Source organism: Bos mutus, chromosome 8 (genome assembly GCF_027580195.1).
Source record: "Bos mutus isolate GX-2022 chromosome 8, NWIPB_WYAK_1.1, whole genome shotgun sequence".
NCBI lineage: Eukaryota > Metazoa > Chordata > Mammalia > Artiodactyla > Bovidae > Bos > Bos mutus.
The window spans coordinates 53,061,755-53,080,906 of NC_091624.1; the positions used below are offsets into that span (position 1 = coordinate 53,061,755).

The following is a 19,152-nucleotide window of genomic DNA, read 5'->3' on the forward strand; positions in this document are numbered from 1 at the left end:
TGATAGTTCAGTTCAGTTCAGTCGTTCAGTTGTGTCCAACTCTTTGCAACCCCATGAACTGCAGCATGCCAGGCCTCCCTGTCCATCACCAACTCCCAGAGTCCACCCAAACCCATGTCTATTGAGTTGGTGATGCCATCCAACCATCTCATCCTCTGTCGTCCCCTTCTCCTCCTGCTTTCAGTTTTTCCCAGCATCAGGGTCTTTTCAAATGAGTTAGCTCTTCGCATCAGGTGGCCAAAGTATTGGAGTTTCAGCTTCAACATCAGTCCTTTCAGTGAACACCCAGGACTGATCTCCTTTAGGATGAACTGGTTGGATCTCCTTGAAGTCCAAGGGACTTTCAAGAGTCTTCTCCAACACCACAGTTCAAAATCATCAATTCTTCTGCACTCAGCTTTCTTTATAGTCCAACTCTCACATCCATACATGACCACTGGAAAAACCATAGCCTTGACTAGACAGACCTTTGTTGGCAAAGTAATGTCTCTGCTTTTTAATATGCTGTCTAGGTTGGTCATAACTTTCCTTCCAAGGAGTAAGTGTCTTTTAATTTCATGGCTGCAGTCACCATCTGCAGTGATTTTGGAGCCCAGAAAAATAAAGTCAGCCACTGTTTCCCCATCTGTTTGCCATGAAGTGGTGGGACCGGATGCCATGATCTTAGTTTTCTGAGTGTTGAGCTTTAAGCCAACTTTTTCACTCTCCTCTTTCACTTTCATCAAGAGGCTCTTTAGTTCTTCTTCACTTTCTGCCATAAGGGTGGTGTCATCTGCATATCTGAGGTTATTGATATTTCTCCCAGCAATCTTGATTCCAGCTTATGCTTCTTCCAGCCCAGCGTTTCTCATGATGTACTCTGCATATCAGTTAAATAAGCAGGGTGACAACATACAGCCTTTTCCTATTTGGAACCAGTCTGTTGTTCCATGTCCAGTTCTAACTGTTGCTTCCTGACCTGATTAGTTGATAAGTATGCTTTTTTTTTTTTTCCTGCATTTACTTCTAATTTGTGCCAGAAGCATGTAACTTATTAGTGAAACTGGTTTAAAATCCAGTTCAGACCTGGAGAAAGGAGGGAAAAAAAATAACAATACACGTAAGAAAAAATCTGGCCATGGAAATACTTTTTTATATGTTCTTTGAGAACTGGTATCATATTTTATCTTTGTATTCCTCACAAGAGCTTGCACATAATATATATATGAAAATACATATTTTGAGGGGCTTCCCTGGTGGTCCAGTGGTTGAAAATCTGACTGGCAATGCAGGGGACACAGATTCGATCCCTGGTCCAGGAAGTTTCCACCCGCTATGGAGCAACTAAGCCTGTGTGCCGCAACTACTGAGCCAGTGCTATAGAGCCCATGTTCCTCAACAAGCGATGCCACCAAAATGAGAAGCCCCTGTTTGCCCCAACTAGAGAAAGTCCGCGCATAGCAATGAAGACCCAGCACAACCAAAAATAAATAGACATTAATATATATATATATATATTTTACTCTCTCGCCCCTTATTACTCTAAAATTTTTTGATTCTCTGATTTGGGGCAGCTCAGAAATATATATGTGTGTGTGTGTGTGTGTGTATATATATATATATATATATATATATAATAAATATCAATAGGATATATACTTCTAGAGGAAGCAGACAAAGTGATTTTTGACCAAGAAGCTTGCAGATTTAGGTAGACTTAAAGTCTTATATAAACTGAGTGAGGAAGCTAGAAAGAATTTTTCTAAGTCTGGACTCTGAGTCTGCTCTTTGTACATGTGACAGCCCCTATTGTAAACAGTTTTGAAGTTCTTTGGTGATTGTTGGGAACACTCTTGTACAGGTTCTTAATCTGCTTTAAAAGGTCCTGTGCCTGATGAGAATAGACTGAAAACGAATTGAAGTGTCTGGAAGCCTCTGGAGAGCCAGTGAGTGGTGCTTGGAGATGATTCCTATTTCCTGTAAAGCATGTAAGAATTGGAATGAAGTGTTATAATTAGTGATCCACTAGCTCAAGAGCAAGCTCCTGGGCATTGTCATTCCTGAGAGAGGACAGGTAGATAGAGCTCCTAGGCAAGATTCTTGTTCTGTACTGGCCTTCATGAGCAAGCAGTAAACAAAGATAATAGACTTGGGAGAAAGGACTCTGTAACTGGCATAGAGTATGACTATAGAGTGGGAGGTATAGAAATGGAAGGCCCTGGAAAGGATACAGCAATATTAGATTAGTAATTGTTTTCCCTAAATATGCCCTCTCACACACAGAACCAGATTGCATAAGCTTCAGGGCTCATAAAATCTTAATATACCCGTGCATTCAGGTACATTAGTAATTACAGCATGTTGTGCTAATGTATCATTTGTTGTTGTTTTTCAGTTGCTAAGTTGTGTCTGACTCTTTGTGACCCCATGGACTGTAGCAGCCCCAGCTCCTCTGTCCTCCACTATCTCCTGGAGTTTGCTCAAATTTATGTCCATTGAGTTGGTGATGCTATCTCACCATCTTATCCTCTGCTGCCCCCTTCTCCTCCTGCCTTTAATCTTTCCCAGCATCAGGATCTTTTCCAATGAGTCAGATCTTCACATCAGATGGCCAAAATATTGGAGCTTCAGCTTCAGCAACAGTCCTTCCAATTAATATTCAGGATTGATTTTCTTTAGGGTTGATTGGTTTGATCTCCTTGAAGTCCAAGGGACTGTCAAGAGTCTTCTCCAGCACCATAAGGATATTCATATAGTTCTGTGGAAGCACTAAAGAAAGGCATCTTGCTTAAGGTGGCATTTGAGTAGAAAGAGAATTTGTGTACCAGGAGAACAGGGATTTTTGTCTTTTTATCCATCACATACTCTCTACTACCTGGAACATTGCTTGGCACATATTAAGTGGTCAGTAGACATTTTGTTGAAAGAATAAGTGAGTTGGGGTAGACAGTTGGGGATAGTGTGTGTGAGGTGTAGTACCTGTTGGGGAGTGGTGAGTGATGTGGCTGGTGAATAGGTAGGCAAGAGCCAAAGCATGAGGTTTCTGTTACACTGTGCCTAATATTGGGACTGTCCTGCAGGCTATAGTGAACCCACTGAAGTCCTTAAGCTTGAGAGTATTACGATCTAATTTGATTTTAGAAACATCATTCTGGAAGCTGTGTGGAGAATGTAGCAGAGGAAGCTGAGATTTGAGTTGGGAAACTGCTGCAGTAGCCCAGCCAGGAAATGATTGGAATCTGAGTCAAGACAATGGGATTATAAGTAATATAAGGGAACATATTCAATATACAATTTAGGAAATAAAATGGCACATGATAAGCACAGTATATATTGAACTGTGAACATTCTTGAACTCTTGGATCTAGCTTAAAATTCAGTGATTCATATATTCACTCATTTGACAAATATATCATGAACACCTATTATGTGCCAGGAATTGTGTTAGACACTGAGGACATATTAAATAGCAGTGAACAGTTTACATATGTTTCCTGCTTAGAGTCTGAAAGACGTAGACAAGTAACCTGGCAGTTATAAACCTGTATTGTGTTAAGTGTTATGAGAGGAATTTAAGGTATTATAGGAACATATAGAAGGAATATCTTACACAGACTTGTGGGGTTGGTGAAAGGTTCCTGATAGAAATGATGTCTAAGCGGAAACAAGAAGAATGAGTAGAAGCTAGACAAGTGAAGGAATATGGGTGAGATGGGGGAAGGAGAGGAAGGACTCCGGAATGACTCCTCAGGCCAGGGTGAGATGACTGTGGACCATGGAGACACTGACAGAGATAGAGACAGAGGTGAAGGTCCAGGTACTGCTGAGAAGAGGAGTTGAGTTATGCTTTGTTAGGTTTGAGATACTTGTGGGACTTCCAGAGAGAGATGAAAGATATATGGGTTGGGAGTTCACAAGAGAGGAAAGGACTGGAGATGTAGATTTGGGAGTCATCAGGGTAGTTGCTGAAGGCATGAATATAGTTGAGACCATCCAGGGAGAGTGAATAGAGAGAACATAGAAGGAGATTAGGGACAAATTAAGAAAAAGAAGAAAGTCTTAGAAAGAGACTGAAGGAGTGACTAGACAGAAGAAAATCTGCAAAGAATGAAACCAGAAAGACAGAGGAAGGCAGAAGAACAGAGCAAGCAGTGACCAACTTAGGAATTGTTGCTGAGTTCCAGAATGATAATCATTAAAAAGTACTCATTGGAGTAGGCAATGTGGGAGTTGCTGGGGTTTTAGCAAGAGCAGTTTCAGTGGAAGCATTGGTGGAAGGAACCAGACTGGACTAGGAAGTAATGGGGAATTCTGAGCTGTTTACTGCCAATACCCAGAAGAATGATAAATATCCCCATTAGAGGAAATTGGTGAGCATGTCATGCTCAGCCAAGGTTTTCCATATGCCCAGTGAGTTCTCATATGGAAAATGTCTCTTGTTGAGACTATAAATGACAATGAAGATTTATACTAAGTGTCTTGAAGACAGAAGAAAATGAAGAACCTTTTATTTATTATATTCTACCTATTGAGTACCTTCATTTATTTTACATAAATTTCCTTTAGATACCTTGGACAACATGATTGGAAAGGGCAGAGAAAGAGGGACTATCTATTTTCTAGGCTTCTGGGTGGGAATTCTGGTGAAAAACAGGGGATAAATTCTCCAGAAGATAACTACAGACTTTTGTGTTTCTGGTTTCTCTCTGTAAGATTTACCATTTATATCAAAACGGTTTGCACTGCCTGTGTAAAGTCAATATTAGACTTAAGCAGGAGTGGAAGCTCCATATTCTAGTCCTCGAAGGTACTAAATATAGTCATAAATTTTATTATCTGAAAAACAGTCATACTTATTCATCAGTTTTTAAGAATTCCAGTGAGTAGAGGAATTATGAATGTTAGTAAAATGATATCTGTGAATTTGAAAGCATTTTAGCCTCATGTAGTAGACACACACTGATCTCCAGAGAGGCCATATATTATATTGGAAAAGAGCATGGGTTCTGAAGTCAGAGAGATCTGTACATGGATCCCAAACCTGCATTTGGTAGATTATGCCTTTGGGGTGGTCTTTTAACATCTCTGACTCTTAGTCTTCTTCTCACATGTGAAATGGTAGTTAAATAAAATAATGCATATAAAGGTCTTGGCATAAAGTATGGACTTAATAAATGTCAGTTATTATATTGCCCAAGATTGTAAAATTGTTTGGTTCTGTAATTCAAATTTCACAAATATTGCTTTGCCCTTTATAAAATATTATCTTAAACCTATAACCACAAGGACATAGTAGAGATGGCATATACTTTTATGCACTGTATGTGGTTGTCTTTAATTTGGAATATAGTCTTTATTTATTTATTTTGCTGCATCACATAGCTTACAGGATGCAGTAAGTTAGTTCTGTGATCAGGATCGAACTTGTGATCCTTGCAATGGAAACACAGAATCCTAACCACTAGACCCCAAGGGAATTCCTTGGAAATAGTCTTTTTTGTTCTGCCATTGACTCACTCCTTTTTAGTTTTTTTTTTTTTATACTTTTTTTTTTTTGTTTTGGTATATAGCCAATGTACAGTGTTGTGATAGTTATAGGTGAACAGTGAAGGGACTTAGCCGTACATATACGTGTATCCATTCTTCCCCAAACTCCCCTCCTATCCAGGCTGCCACATAACATTGAACAGAGTTCCATGTGCTATACAGTAAGTCCTTGTTGGTTATCCACTTCAAATATGGCAGTGTGTACATGTCTATTCCAAACTACCCACTGTCCCTTCCCCTCATCCTTCCCCCCACATCAGACATAAGCTCATTCTCTTAAGTCTGTACTCACTCCTTTTAATCTTCCTCCCATTATCTCAAATTTATCAAATGAGTTCTCTCCTCATACACCTGAACTCTCACAAATGACAGGAATCTAATTCTAACAAATTTGAGCAAAGGAAAACAAGGTTTATGTAATTGGGATGTCAAAAGTGGAGCTGAGTATAGGTTTGTAAAAAATGTCATCTCTTAGATCTGTTTTTTCTTTCTGTGTGGCCACTTTCACTCCCACTTTCAATCCTACTGCAGCTTGGCTTCCTGAATACAGTAAGAAGATGGTGGGAACTTGGGGAAGGGTTTCAGGATTATGTTTTGCAGTTTAGCACCCTGAGAGGAAAGAAGAAAGAAAACATCTCTTTGCCAGCATCTGTATATAAAAGTTAGTTCAGGTCATTCGCTCAGTTGTGTCTGATTCTTTGCTGACCCCATGGACTGCAGCACACCATGCTTCCCTGTCCATCACCAACTCCAGAGCTTGCTCAAACTCATGTCCGTGGAGTTGGTGGTGGCATTCAGCCAGCTCTTCCTCTGTTGTTCCCTTCTCTTCCTGCCTTCAATCTTTCCCAGCATCAGGGTCTTTTCTAAAGAAAGAGTCAGTTCTTTGCATTAGGTGGCCAAAGTATTGGAGCTTCAACTTCAGCATCAGTCCTTCCAGTGAATATTCAGGACTTATTTCCTTTAGGATTGACAGGTTTGATCTCCTTGCAGTCCAAGGGACTGTCAAGAGTCTTCTCTAATACCACAGTTCAAAAGCACCAATTATTTGGCGCTCAGCTTTCTTTATAGTCCAACTCTCACATCCATACATGACTACTGGAAAAACCATAGTTTTGACTAGATGGACCTTTGTCGGTGAAGTAATGTCTCTGCTTTTTAATAGGTTGTCTAGGTTGGTCATAGCTTTTCTTCCAAGGAGCAAGCGTCTTTTAATTTCATGGCTGCAATCACCATCTGCAGTGATTTTTGAGCCCAAGAAAATAAAGTCTCTCACTTTATTTTGTTTCCATTGTTTCCCCATCTATTTGCCATGAAGTGATAGGACCAGATGCCATGTTCTTAGTTTTTTGAATGTTGAGTTTTAAGCCAGCTTTTTCACTCTCCTCTTTCACTTTCATCAAGAGGCTCTTTAGTTCTTCTTTGCTTTTTGTCATAAGGGTGGTGTCATCTGCGTATCTAAGGTTATTGATATTTCTCTCAGCAATCTTGATTCCAGCTTGTGCTTCATCCAGCTTAGCATTTTGCATGATGTACTCTGTATATAAGTTAAATAAGTAAGGTGACAATATAAGCCTTGACATACTTCTTTGACAGTTTGGAACCAGTTCATTGTTCCATGTCCTATTCTGACTGTTGCTTCTTGACCTGCATACAGTTTTCTCAGGAGGCAGGTCAGGTGGTCTGGTATTCCCATCTCGTTCAGAATTTTCCTCAGTTTGTTGTGATCCACACAGTCAAAGTCTTTAGCATAGTCAGTGATGCAGAAGTAGATTTTTTTCTGGAACTCTTGCTTTTTCTATGATCCAATGGATGTTGGCAATTTGATCTGTGGTTCCTCTGCCTTTTCTAAATGCAGCTTGAACATCTGGAATTTCTCAGTTCATGTACTGTTGAAGCCTAGTTTGGAGAATTTTGAGCATTACTTTGCTAGAGTGTGAGATGAGTGCAATTGTGTGGTAGTTTGAACATTCTTTGGCATTGCCCTTCTTTGGGATTAAATGAAAACAGCTTTTCCAGTCCTGTGGCCTTTGTTGAGTTTTCCAAATTTGCTGGTATATTGAGTGAAACACTTTCACAGCATCATCTTTTAGGATCTGTAATAGCTCAGCTGGAATTCCATCACCTCTACTAGCTTTGTTCTTAGTGATGCTTCCTAACGCCCACTTGACATGCACTCCAGGATGTCTGGCTCTAGGTGAGTGATCACACCGTCGTGGTTATCTGGGTCATTAAGATCTTTTTTGTATTGTTCTTCTGTGTATTCTTGCCACGGCTTCTTAATATCTTCTGCTTCTGTTAGGTCCATACTGTTTCTGTCCTTTATTGTGCCCATCTTTGCATGAAATGTTCTCTTGGTGTCTCTAATTTTCTGGAAGAGATCTCTGGTCTTTTCCACTCTGTTGTTTTCCTCTATCTCTTTGCATTGATCACTTAGGAAGACTTTCTTAATCTCTCCTTGCTATTCTTTGGAACTCAACATTCAGATGGATATATCTTTCGTTTTCTCCTTTGCCTTTCGCTTCTCTCTGTTTCTCAGCTATTTGTAAGGCCTCCTCAGTTAACCATTTTGCCTTTTTGCATTTCTTCTTCTTTGAGATGGTGTTGATTACTGCCTCCTGTACAATGTTATGAACTTCTGTCCATAGTTCTTCAGGAACTCTATCTATCAGATCTAATCCCTTGAATCTATTTGTTACTTCCACTTTATAAAGTGGAAGTGTGTTACTATATTAAAGATATAGCAAAGATGGTTAAGTAGAAACCTTTGAAATTGTTGTTTCATCTTCCTTCCTCTCTGAGCCAAGATGGTAATTTAGAAACAATATCACATTCCTGGAGAATGACTGAAGACCATTGCTGTCTTAAGGGATTTGATTTAGGTCGTACATGAATGATATAGTGGTTTTCCCTACTTTCTTCAGTTTAAGTCTCAGTTCAGTTCAGTTCAGTCACTCAGTCGTGTCCGACTCTTTGCAACCCCATGAATCACAGCACGCCAGTCCTCCCTGTCCATCATCAACTCCCAGGGTTCACTCAAACTCATGTCCATCGAGTTGGTGATGCCATCCAGCCATCTCATCCTCTGTTGTCCCCTTTTCCTCCTGCCCCCAATCCCTCCCAGCATCAGAGTCTTTTCCAATGAGTCAGTTCTTCCCATGAGGTGGCCAAAGTATTGGAGTTTCAGCTTTAGCATCAGTCCTTCCAAAGAACACCCAGGACTGATCTCCTTTAGAATGGACTGGTTGGATCTCCTTGCAATCCAAGGGACTCTCAGGAGTCTTCTCCAACACCACAGTTCAAAAGCATCAATTCTTTGGCGCTCAGCCTTCTTCACAGTCCAACTCTCACATCCATACATGACCACAAGAAAAACCATAGCCTTAACTAGACGGACCTTTGTTGGCAAAGTAATGTCTCTGCTTTTGAATATGCTATCTAGGTTGGTCATAACTTTCCTTCCAAGGAGTAAGCGTCTTTTAATTTCATGGCTGCAATCACCATCTGCAGTGATTTTGGAATTTTGCATTAAGGAGTTCATGATCTGAGCCACAATCAGCTCCCGGTCTTGTTTTTGCTGACTGTATAGAGCTTTTCCATCTTCTGCTACAAAGAATATAATCGATCTGATTTCAGTATTGACCATCTGGTGATTCCATGTATAGAGTTGTTTCTTGTGTTATTGGAAGAGGGTGAGTTCTCTTGGCAAAATTCTGTTAGCCTTTGCCCTGCTTCAGAGTTAACTGATTGAAATGCCTGTATCATGTTCTCAGTACCGTGACAACCACTGTGGCCAGAAGTATAAAACTCTACAATTGGCTAGGTCTGGGTCTCATGCCTATGCTATGGCCAGGAAGTAGAATACTATAATTGGCAGTCCCTTGAGAACTCATGGAGTGAAGGAAGGGAAGTTCTCTGAAGAAGAGGGGGAAAGGAATGTCAAGCAAATCAAAAACAAAAACAAATGTCCACTCCATCCTGTCAACCTGAACCACCTCTTTCCTTAGGACTCTAGAGCTGTTGATTTCTCTTTGTTAAATTCCCTCTCATTCATTAGAGCGAATTAATTACTAATTTCTGATGATTTGTCCTTCTAAATATTTCTCATGTTTCTCTTCCTGTCCATTACAAATGCTATCTCCCTAGCTTAGATTTTTGTGACTTCACACCTGCTTGTGTTAATGAATTCCAAATTGACTTCCCTGCCCTCTCTCTGTAAAAGAGTCCCCCTAATTCTGTAGCTAAATGCAACTTCTTAAACCTCTTAATGAGATAGGCCAAGAACCAGCTACCAATAATAATGATTGTAACAAGAACTAACAAAATGCACGTGTTAAGCATTTATTATACACTAGATATATTAATAAGCCTTTATATATTTTATTTTGTTCTCAGAATAATCCTATAAGGTGTTGTGGTGGCCATGAGATTGTGCCTCTCATATTTCCTACTGCAGACTTTAATTAACTGGCAGCCCTAGCTGCTGCACTCTGAACCCACCACTGTATTTGCACAAAAACCACACTTCCCATGGACTGTTCTCAGCCTGTGACTGAGCACAGCAGGGCTGCAAAGGCAGGCTGTTTCTGGGAGATTAGGACTCCTTTGACAGGCTACATTGGCTTGAGGATTTCCCATTGGCCTTGCCAAAATTTTCTTTGAATGGCATCACAGTCTAAGACTCTTCCTGGCTAACTTTCCTTCTTTCCCTCTTTCCTATACAGGGGTCAGACCTGCATCATGTTCTGAGATCTCTCCCATTTTCTCTCTCAGGAGCTCACCCTGCCACCACCATAAATTTCTTGTATATTTGTTTTCATCTTGATATCTGCTTCTTAGATAATTCAACCAGTACACATGGTCCAAGAAAACAGGTGGTAAGGTGGGGTTCTGGGCATGGTTCACCCATTTCCCAGTGGACAAAGATTATTCCCTCTTGGGTGGTTTGTGAAGCATAAGTAGTCCCTAGCACACAGTGATTTTCCAGTAGCTAAAGAGTTCACTGGAGGTGGCTTGGGAAATCTTCCTTTTTGAGGGAATTGACTTTACTCATGTGATGCTCCAACTGCAGAAGTTATGAGGGGGACAATGTATATGAAAACTGTGGAACTGGCTGGCTACTGCTAAGCTGAACTGATGCTTACTTGGCAGAGAGACAATGAGAATCAGAAGGCTATTAACAAATAGTTAAAGTCTAAGTATGAGAGCCCTTATTACTGCAGTGGAAGAGAGGATGTAACTGAATAGCAAACAGATAATCTGATTAGGTTGGCAGAGCTCCAGAGACATTTAAAAACAGTAAAGTTAGGTCTGTTATGCTAAGTTCAGGGTCCTGGCTGGGAAAACCTGGGACCCTGACTTGTGAGGTAGGGACATCTGGATGGATGCTTCGAAGGATATGGCTCTGAAGACCCCTCTCAACCATCAGAATTTGCAGAAGTGAACTGCTCTGTAACAGAGCTAGCATTTCTGTATTGACAGACATAAGATGTAGAATCTCTCCTCCCATAAGGCAGAAAGTACACCCATAAGAATCCCCACCTCCTCTCCAGGCTGCCAGGCCAGTAACTTAGAGTCAAATATTAGCACAACTTGCTGATAAGGGAGAAAAGATGTCATACACTGGAGGAACTGCAGGAATTAGCTAGCATGTACTGGCAGAAGCAAGGTGATATACATGGGATTGTATTTTGATGGTGCTTTGTCAGGGGACCTGAAGTATAAGACTAGGTAAGTAAGAATGTATACACTTCTGGATAGTTTTGGGATAATAGGATTTAACACCCTAGCACGAACCTTAAGGGCCTGGGGTAGTTATTAGAGTCTTTAGCAAAGTGATAGCAATGTTGAGTAAAGTAGAAATTCTTGAGCTATCTTGGCAGATAGTAGAAGGCTAATGAAAGTGGCCCAAAAGTAATGGCTGTATTATGTGAGGCCACGAAACATACCCATTGATTATATTCCATGAGAGAGTTCAGGAGACAACCCATTCATGAAGGCCATCGGGAAAGTACTGGTGAGAGTAACACCAGCATTATAGTGGTCGCTCTTCTCTACAGATCAGGGCCAGTTGTAGGAGAGGTGGTCACAGAGCTGAGCTCATAAGTATCCATGGGGATGAGGAGCTTTAAGGTAATAGTATGTGTGTGCTAAATCGTGTCCAACTCTGCAACCCTATGGGACTGTAGCCCGCCAGGCTCCTCTGACCATGAGATTCTCCAGGCAAGAATACTGGAGTGGGTTGCCATGCCCTTCTCCAGGGGATCTTCCTGACCCAGGGATTGAATCTGAATCTCCTGCATCTCTTGCATTGGCAGGAAGGTTCTTTACCACTAGTGCCACCTGAGAAGCCTGTTTAAGGTAATAGAGGCCACAGTAATTGTAATGACCTTCAAGGTCTAAGGGAACAGCCAAGGGACTTGAGCTGCATGAGTTGTGGCAATAGCAGTACAGCATGGTGTTTCTAGGAGAAAAATAGGTAGCACAGCATGGCAAATATATCCTATGATGATTCCCCTAGTTCTTTTCCAAAGGCACACATGGAAGCTTACTTGGGTGATTATATATTGGGAAGGGGAAAATACTCAAACATTTTTAGACCTACAGTCTGAGTTGACTTTGCTACCTGGAGACCCAAAGCATGACCATAGTTCTAATAGTTCATTTCAGTTCAGTCGCTCAGTCGTGTCCGACTCTTTGTGACCTCATGAACTGCACGCTAGGCCTCCCTGTCCATCACCAACTGCTGGAGTCTACCCAAACCCATGTCCACTGAGTTGGTGATACCATCCAACCATCTCATCCTCTGTCATCCCCTTCTCCTGCCCTCAATCTTTCCCAGCATCAGGGTCTTTTCAAATAAGTCAGCTCTTTGCATCAGGTGGCCAAAGTATTGAAATATTCAACATCAGTCCTTTCAATGAACACCCAGGACTGATCTCCTTTAGGATGGACTGGTTGGATCCACTTGCAGTCCAAGGGACTCTCAAGAGTCTTCTCAACACCACAGTTCAAAAGCATCAGTTCTTCTGCTCTCAGCTTTCTTTATAGTCCAACTCTCCCATCCATATATGACTACTGGAAAAACCATAGCCTGACTAGATGAACCTTTGTGGGCAAAGTAATATCTCTGCTTTTTAATATGCTGTCTAGGTTAGTCATAACTTTCCATCCAAGGAGTAAGCGTTTTTTTAATTTCATGGCTGCAATCACCATCTGCAGTGATTTTAGAGCCCCCAAAAATAAAGTCAGCCACTGTTTCCCCATCTATTTGCCATGAAGTGATGGGACCAGATGCCATGATCTTCGTTTTCTCAATGTTGAGCTTTAAGCCAACTTTTTCACTCTCCTCTTTCACTTTCATCAAGAGGTTCTTTAGTTCTTCTTCACTTTCTGCCATAAGGGTGGTGTCATCTGCATATCTGAGGTTATTGATATTTCTCCCAACAATCTTGATTCCAGCTTACGCTTCTTCCAGCCCAGCGTTTCTCATGATGTACTCTGCATATAAGTTAAATAAGCAGGGTGACGATATACAGCCTTGATGTACTCCTTTTCCTATTTGGAACCAGTCTGTTTTTCCATGTTCAGTTCTAACTGTTGCTTCCTGGCCTGCATACAGGTTTCTCAAGAGGCAGGCCAGGTGGTCTGGTATTCCCATCTCCTTCAGAATTTTCCACAGTTTATTGTGATCCATACAGTCAAAGGCTTTGGCATAGTCAATAAAACAGAAATAGATGTTTTTCTGGAACTCTCTTGCTTTTTCCATGATCCAGCAGATGTTGGCAATTTGATCTCTGGTTCCTCTTCCTTTTCTAAAACCAGCTTGAACATCTGGAAGTTCACGGTTCACGTATTGCTGAAGCCTGGCTTGGAGAATTTTGAGCATTACTTTACTAGCATGTGAGATGAGTGCAATTGTGTGGTAGTTTGAGCATCTTTTGGCATTGCCTTTCTTTGGGATTGGAATGAAAACTGACCTTTTCCAGTCCTGTGGCCACTGCTGAGTTTTCCAAATTTGCCTACAGAGACCAAATAATAAATGAAGTTCTTGCTAACGTCTGGCTCCAAATAGGCTTTCTGGGTTTGTGGATACCCTCAGTGGTTATTTCTCCTATTTTTGATTGCATCCATATACTTGGATGTTAGAGTAACCCTCACTTTGGGTTAAAGATATAGTAAAGATGGTCAAGTAGAAACCTTTGAAATTGTTCTTTCACCTTCCTTCCTCTCCGAGCCAAGATATTAAATTGGAAACAATATCACATCCCTGGAGAATGACTGAAGACCATTGCTGGCTTAAACAAGCAGTAGCCTTCATCATAGTTACTGTGCCAGATATGGTCTAATTGCTAGAACTGATCAATAAGGCTTTAAGTATATGGTATATGGCCACTAATCTGACAAAAACATTCTTTTCACTTCAAATCAGAAAAGAAGGGATGGCCAACAATAACTCATTTACATTTTGATCTCAGGGCTATGTCAGCTTTCCTGTCCAGTCATTATATAGCTGAGATCTAGAGTGACTGGACATTCCACAAATCATCACACTAATCCATTTTATTGATGGTATACTGATGTGCTCTAGAGGGTGGGAGTAAAACCCTACAGGGATTCAGAAACCTGCCATTTCAGTGACGTTTTTAGAAGTCCAGTGGTCTGGAGTATATTGGCATAGCTCTCCAAAGTATAAAACAAATCGCTGCATCTTGTGTCCCCTACCACAAAGATGGAAGCACAGCACCCTCCTTGGGTTCGGGAAGCAATATTTTCTACAGCTGGGTTCATTGCTGTGGCTCACATAGAGTAGCAGAAGAGCTGCCTGCTTTGAGTGAGACCTAGAAAAGAAAGATCTCTGCCAATAGGATCTAGAGAATCCTCTGTTGTTAGAAGGGTCATTGGTAGGAAATGATGCAGTTTGGAGCATATATTAAATTCCAGTGGAACAATCACACTGTAAGCTCTTGGAATTCTGGCTTCTGTTGCCTCTGAATATCCAACCTGTCAGCAATAGGGACCAATGCTGAGCCCTTGATAGGGCACTTTTCCTTGAGCAGAGCAACCACCTACTTGGTGGCAAGTCAGCTGTTTTGGGTCTCTCCCACAATGGCAGGACCAGTGGTTCATCTTCACAGGGATATATGACTTTTTTTGGGCACTACCTGTAGTGCCTCAGTCAGCATCACTATTTAGGGGCTTAGGAAATGCCTGATCTTCAGGCAGGGATTCTCACATAACTTAGTATCCCAACATGGGAACCTCGTCAGAGTGAAGGATGTGTGGAGTGAGCCCATGAGCATAGGTCCACTGGTCATATCACATACTGTACCATCCAGGGGCAGCTGGCCTCAGAAAATATTGAACAGCCTTTTAAAGACGCAGCTAAAGTGCCAGTGTGGTGGCAACACTGAAAGGATGGGGCACCATCCTTCAGCATGTAGTATATGTGGAGAGAACATTATGTGTGCTAGGTCCCCAGGGGGAAGAATACATGGGCCTGGGAAGAAAGGGGTGCAAGCAGAAGTAACCCCACTTACCATTACCCCCAAGGACCCAGAGAGGGGTTTTGTACTTCCTGCCTCTGCACCTCTGAGCTTTGTAGAGTTGGAGGTTCTGATATCTAAAGAAGGTGTAATTTTGCCAGGGGACACAACAGGGTTCTTACTGAACTATAAGCACTGGCTGCTGCCAGCGCATTTTGGACTTCTGTGTCCAGGGACTAGCCTGAGAGAAGAGCCACCATATTGGCAGAAGTAATTGACCCTGATCAGCAGGAAATGGTAAGGCAGTTTTTACTCAAGGTGGACAGGGAGGGAATAAGTGTGGAATTTCTGTGACGCAGTGGGGCATTTCCTTGCCCTTTTGATTGGACATATGCAGCAGTTCTAGTCTGAGAAGGGTGTGGTTATTCACAGCATGATTACCAGACCCTTCAGGAATGAAGGCTCAGGTTGACACATATGTTACTGATCAGGTTCTTGGCCTCCTTAATCAACAGAAATGGACCACAGGCCAGACAAGAAATTTAGACCTTAGGCTTTACTAGGTGCTATGGGGTAAGGGTAGGGGTGTGTCCGGAGGTCTGGCCGGGAGTGGCTTAGGTGATTTGCCCACCCCTTAGGTGATATTTTGTGTAAGGAGCATGCACAGTACTCTGCTTTTGCTCCTGACTCTCCTTTTGCTCCAGGCTCTTCAAAAGTGGCAGCTGGGATTTTTGGTCTCTTTGTGTCCTTTGTCCAGAATTTGCCCTAACTGTGGCGTGTGTGCAGTTATTTTTAGTCCCATATAGTTTCTTTGTATTTTGTTGCTGGAGGAGATGTGTGTCTAGTTACAAGCATTGCTGGCACTGCAGCAAAGGGTCCCAGGTCCCAGCCTGTCTCAAGGTCACCCTACCAGGTGAGTCACCAAGACAAGCCAAGGTGACAGATGACAGTGAGGGAAATTTAGAAAGGAGGAGGCAGGGTGTGAGTACCAGTTGCAGGCCTGAGATCAGTGATGGTGATGAGGATGACAGTCTGTTTGACTCAGCAGGCCCTTCCTCCCATGGAACCATGGAGGAGCTACTCCCCAGGCCCTTGTGGGGAGGGAGATGTGTGTGACTATAGGAATGTGTCTCAGAACTCCTACTGTGGGCAGCACAATCGATGTCCTCAGCTGCTGTGCTCTACAACAGCACCACAGTTTGCTCCAAGGCCCCATTTCCTGTGGTCTGTTTCCAGCCAGTGATGGTGCGCAGCAGGCCTGTTCCTGTGAGACAGAGGGCACCTCTGACAGAAGATTTTGGCCTGAGAATCCTACATCAGCTTTGCAGAAACTCTCTGAAAGTGTGGCATTCTGAGGTCCCTCCAGTACTGTCTTCCTTCTTTCCCTCGCTCCTTCTTTTGGGTCGGATGTGTGTCACTATCTGGCACATCTCAGCCTTCTCCAGCTTTCTCCCCATTTTTTTTTCCCACAGGCACTTCCCCCAGTTACTTGCAAGTCTAGTCTGATCTTGGTATCTGCTTCTTGCTTCTGAACTAACACAGGTAGGTGGAAATTTACTGACTTTATAGATGAAGAAACTGTGCTTCAGTGAGGTTGAGTGACTTACTCAAGGTTATACTGTCAATAAGAGCCAAAATTTAAATCCAAGATCATCTGGCTTCAAAGCCCACGTGCCTAGATTTCATATTTCCTTTTTTCCTGCTTCTGCAGTTTCTGTTGCCTTCATTCTCTCCCAGCCTCCTGGAAAGGCTTTTGAATATTCTAGTTTGTCCCTACCCTGCAAAGGCAGGAGGACTTTTGGGTACACTTGTAACAGAATGTGAAAGAAAGAACATTGTATGCTTGGGATCAGTTATAGTTCTTGAGGTTAAAGAGCTCCCCCCTGCAAAGGAGAAACTCAGGGGACAGTGTTGGTGAACTTCCCCTCCTCTCCTGGAGAGTGTTTCTGGAGTGTTAAACTGAAAGTTCAGAGTTTTATTTTATAAGAAAAACTGTATGACTTTAAACCATGATCTTACTAGTACCTGTCCTCCTTTTTACCCAAACTCTTCTATGAATTTTTAAGGTTTCCTCTTCTTTTTTTAAAAAAATTAATTAATTTATTTTTGGCTCTGTGGGGCTTCAGTTGCAGCATGTGGGATATTTTGTTGCATCGTGCGAGTTTTGTAGTTGTTATATCTGGGCTTAGTTGCCCCAAGGCATGTGAGATCTTAGTTTCCTGACCAGGGATCTAACCCAGATCTGCTTCCCTGAAAGGGGGATTCTTAACCATTGGACTACCAGGGAGGTCCAGGGTTTCCTCTTCTTAATGAAATAAGACAGAATTTTTAAGGAATGAAAATCAAGAGTGTGTGGACTTTGTGGTCGAGCACCACCTGTGGAATTCATTCACCCATTTCTGGTCACAGTTTCCCTCACTGCCCTAGCCTCAAGGAGACCAATGTCTTTTACCACGCTAATTCTCACATGGACATACAGCTTTATGGAGATTCCCTGTTGAAAGCTGAAATATCTGAATGAGACGTTAGTAAAGGGTAACAAAAGGAAAACCAGCCTAGGGAGTGCCATCTGTCAGTAGCAGGCGATATGGCTTGCAAGTCAGCTTTGTTTTCAGAGTCTGCACGATGCATTCCATCTATGGACAGGTTACCTGAGATCGTCCCTTCGTGGCCCTTTGTGCGCCTCCCAAACCACTGCCTTTTACAGGAGTGAGACCAGATAGCTGTCTGCCTTGGGGCCCACTTTAATGGTTCTGTTTCAGATAAATTGTTTCCTTTCTTTGTGGAGGACCCGAGCTTGTCCTGGGGGCTTCCCAGGTGGTGCTAGTGGTAAAAGAACCTGCCTCCCAGTGCAGGAGACATAAGAGATGTGGGTTTGATCCCTGGATCAGGAAGATCCCTTGGAGGAGGGCATGTCAATTCACTCCAATATTCTTGTCTGGAGAATCCCATGGACAGGAAAGCCAGGCAAGCTACAGTCCATAGAGTTGCAAAGAGTCAAACACGACTGAAGCAACAGCATGCACACACGCACACGCACTCACCCTAGATGTTTAACACAGGGAGTCATTTCATCTGACTGCTGAAACTTGGTCTCTTTCCAGTAGGGATGAAGTTTCCACAGTATATCATAATTCAACCCCTTCTCCTCACCCATCTTCATCTTCATCATCATTTTCATCTCTAATGGATCATTCCCATATTCTCATCTGCACATAAGCATGCCATGATATATTAATACCATCTTAACAAAAAACAAACCACAGAACAAATGTACTCTGTTCTACAACCGTTTTCGTTTATGACTCTTTTCTCTGTTCTCCTTTCTAGCATAATTGTTATCTGTCCCCACAGCCTCTTTCTCCATTTTTCACTGCACCCACACATCAATTAGACCTTTATCCCTACCATTCCACTGAGAATGCTCTTGTGAAGGTCCTCAGTGGCCTCCAGGTTATGAAATCCAGCATTTAATTCTCAGTCCCCATCTTGTTTGTCCACTAGGCAATATTAACATAGTCAATTACTTCCTTGGACCTTCAAATGGATGTTCACTTGACTTTGGAGATACCAGACTCCCTTGGTTTCCTGCCTATGTTCATGAAGCTTTCCTTCTTATATTCCTTATCATATTGAAGTGCCCTAGGACTCTGGCCTCAGACCTTTTCTCTACCTATGAAAGTGAAAGTGAAAGTGAAGTCGATCAGTCACGTCTGAGTCTTTGCAGTCCAATGGACTGTAGCCTACCAGGCTCCTGTGTCCATGGGATTTTCCAGGCAAGAGTACTGGAGTGGATTGCCATTTCCTTCTCCAGGGGATCTTCCCAACCCAGGGATCAAACCTGGGTCTCCCACATTGTAGACAGACGCTTTACCATCTGAGCCACCAGGGAAGTCACAACCTATATTCATACCCTATTAAGGGTTGGTGAACTACTTCTATAAAGGACCAGATAGTAAATATTTTTGGTTTTGTGGGCCATATGATCTCTTGCAACTACTCAAGAAGCCATAGACAGTACAAACAAGAATGTTGAATTGATGATTGTCATGATTGTTAAATGTATTCAGTGCATATTATGAACCTTACACTGCAAAATAAACAATATTTGTCAACCTGGTTTTTTAGCATAGTAGTTGTTCAG

At 42.1% G+C, this 19,152-nt stretch overlaps 1 protein-coding gene across 9 annotated transcripts in view; it reads left to right on the forward strand.

Annotated features, from left to right (window-relative positions):
• Positions 1 to 19,152, forward strand: part of SPATA31F3 (SPATA31 subfamily F member 3) — a 102,991-nt gene that overhangs the window by 52,775 nt on the left and 31,064 nt on the right. For 5 of the 9 annotated variants that reach the window (XM_070375709.1, XM_070375708.1, XM_070375713.1 and 2 more), the window contains one exon: positions 16,481 to 16,550. The exons of the other annotated variants lie outside the window; for them this stretch is intronic. The gene's annotated coding sequence lies outside the window, so the exon portion shown is untranslated. The remainder of the gene's footprint in view (positions 1 to 16,480; positions 16,551 to 19,152) is intronic. 9 annotated transcript variants of the gene reach the window in all.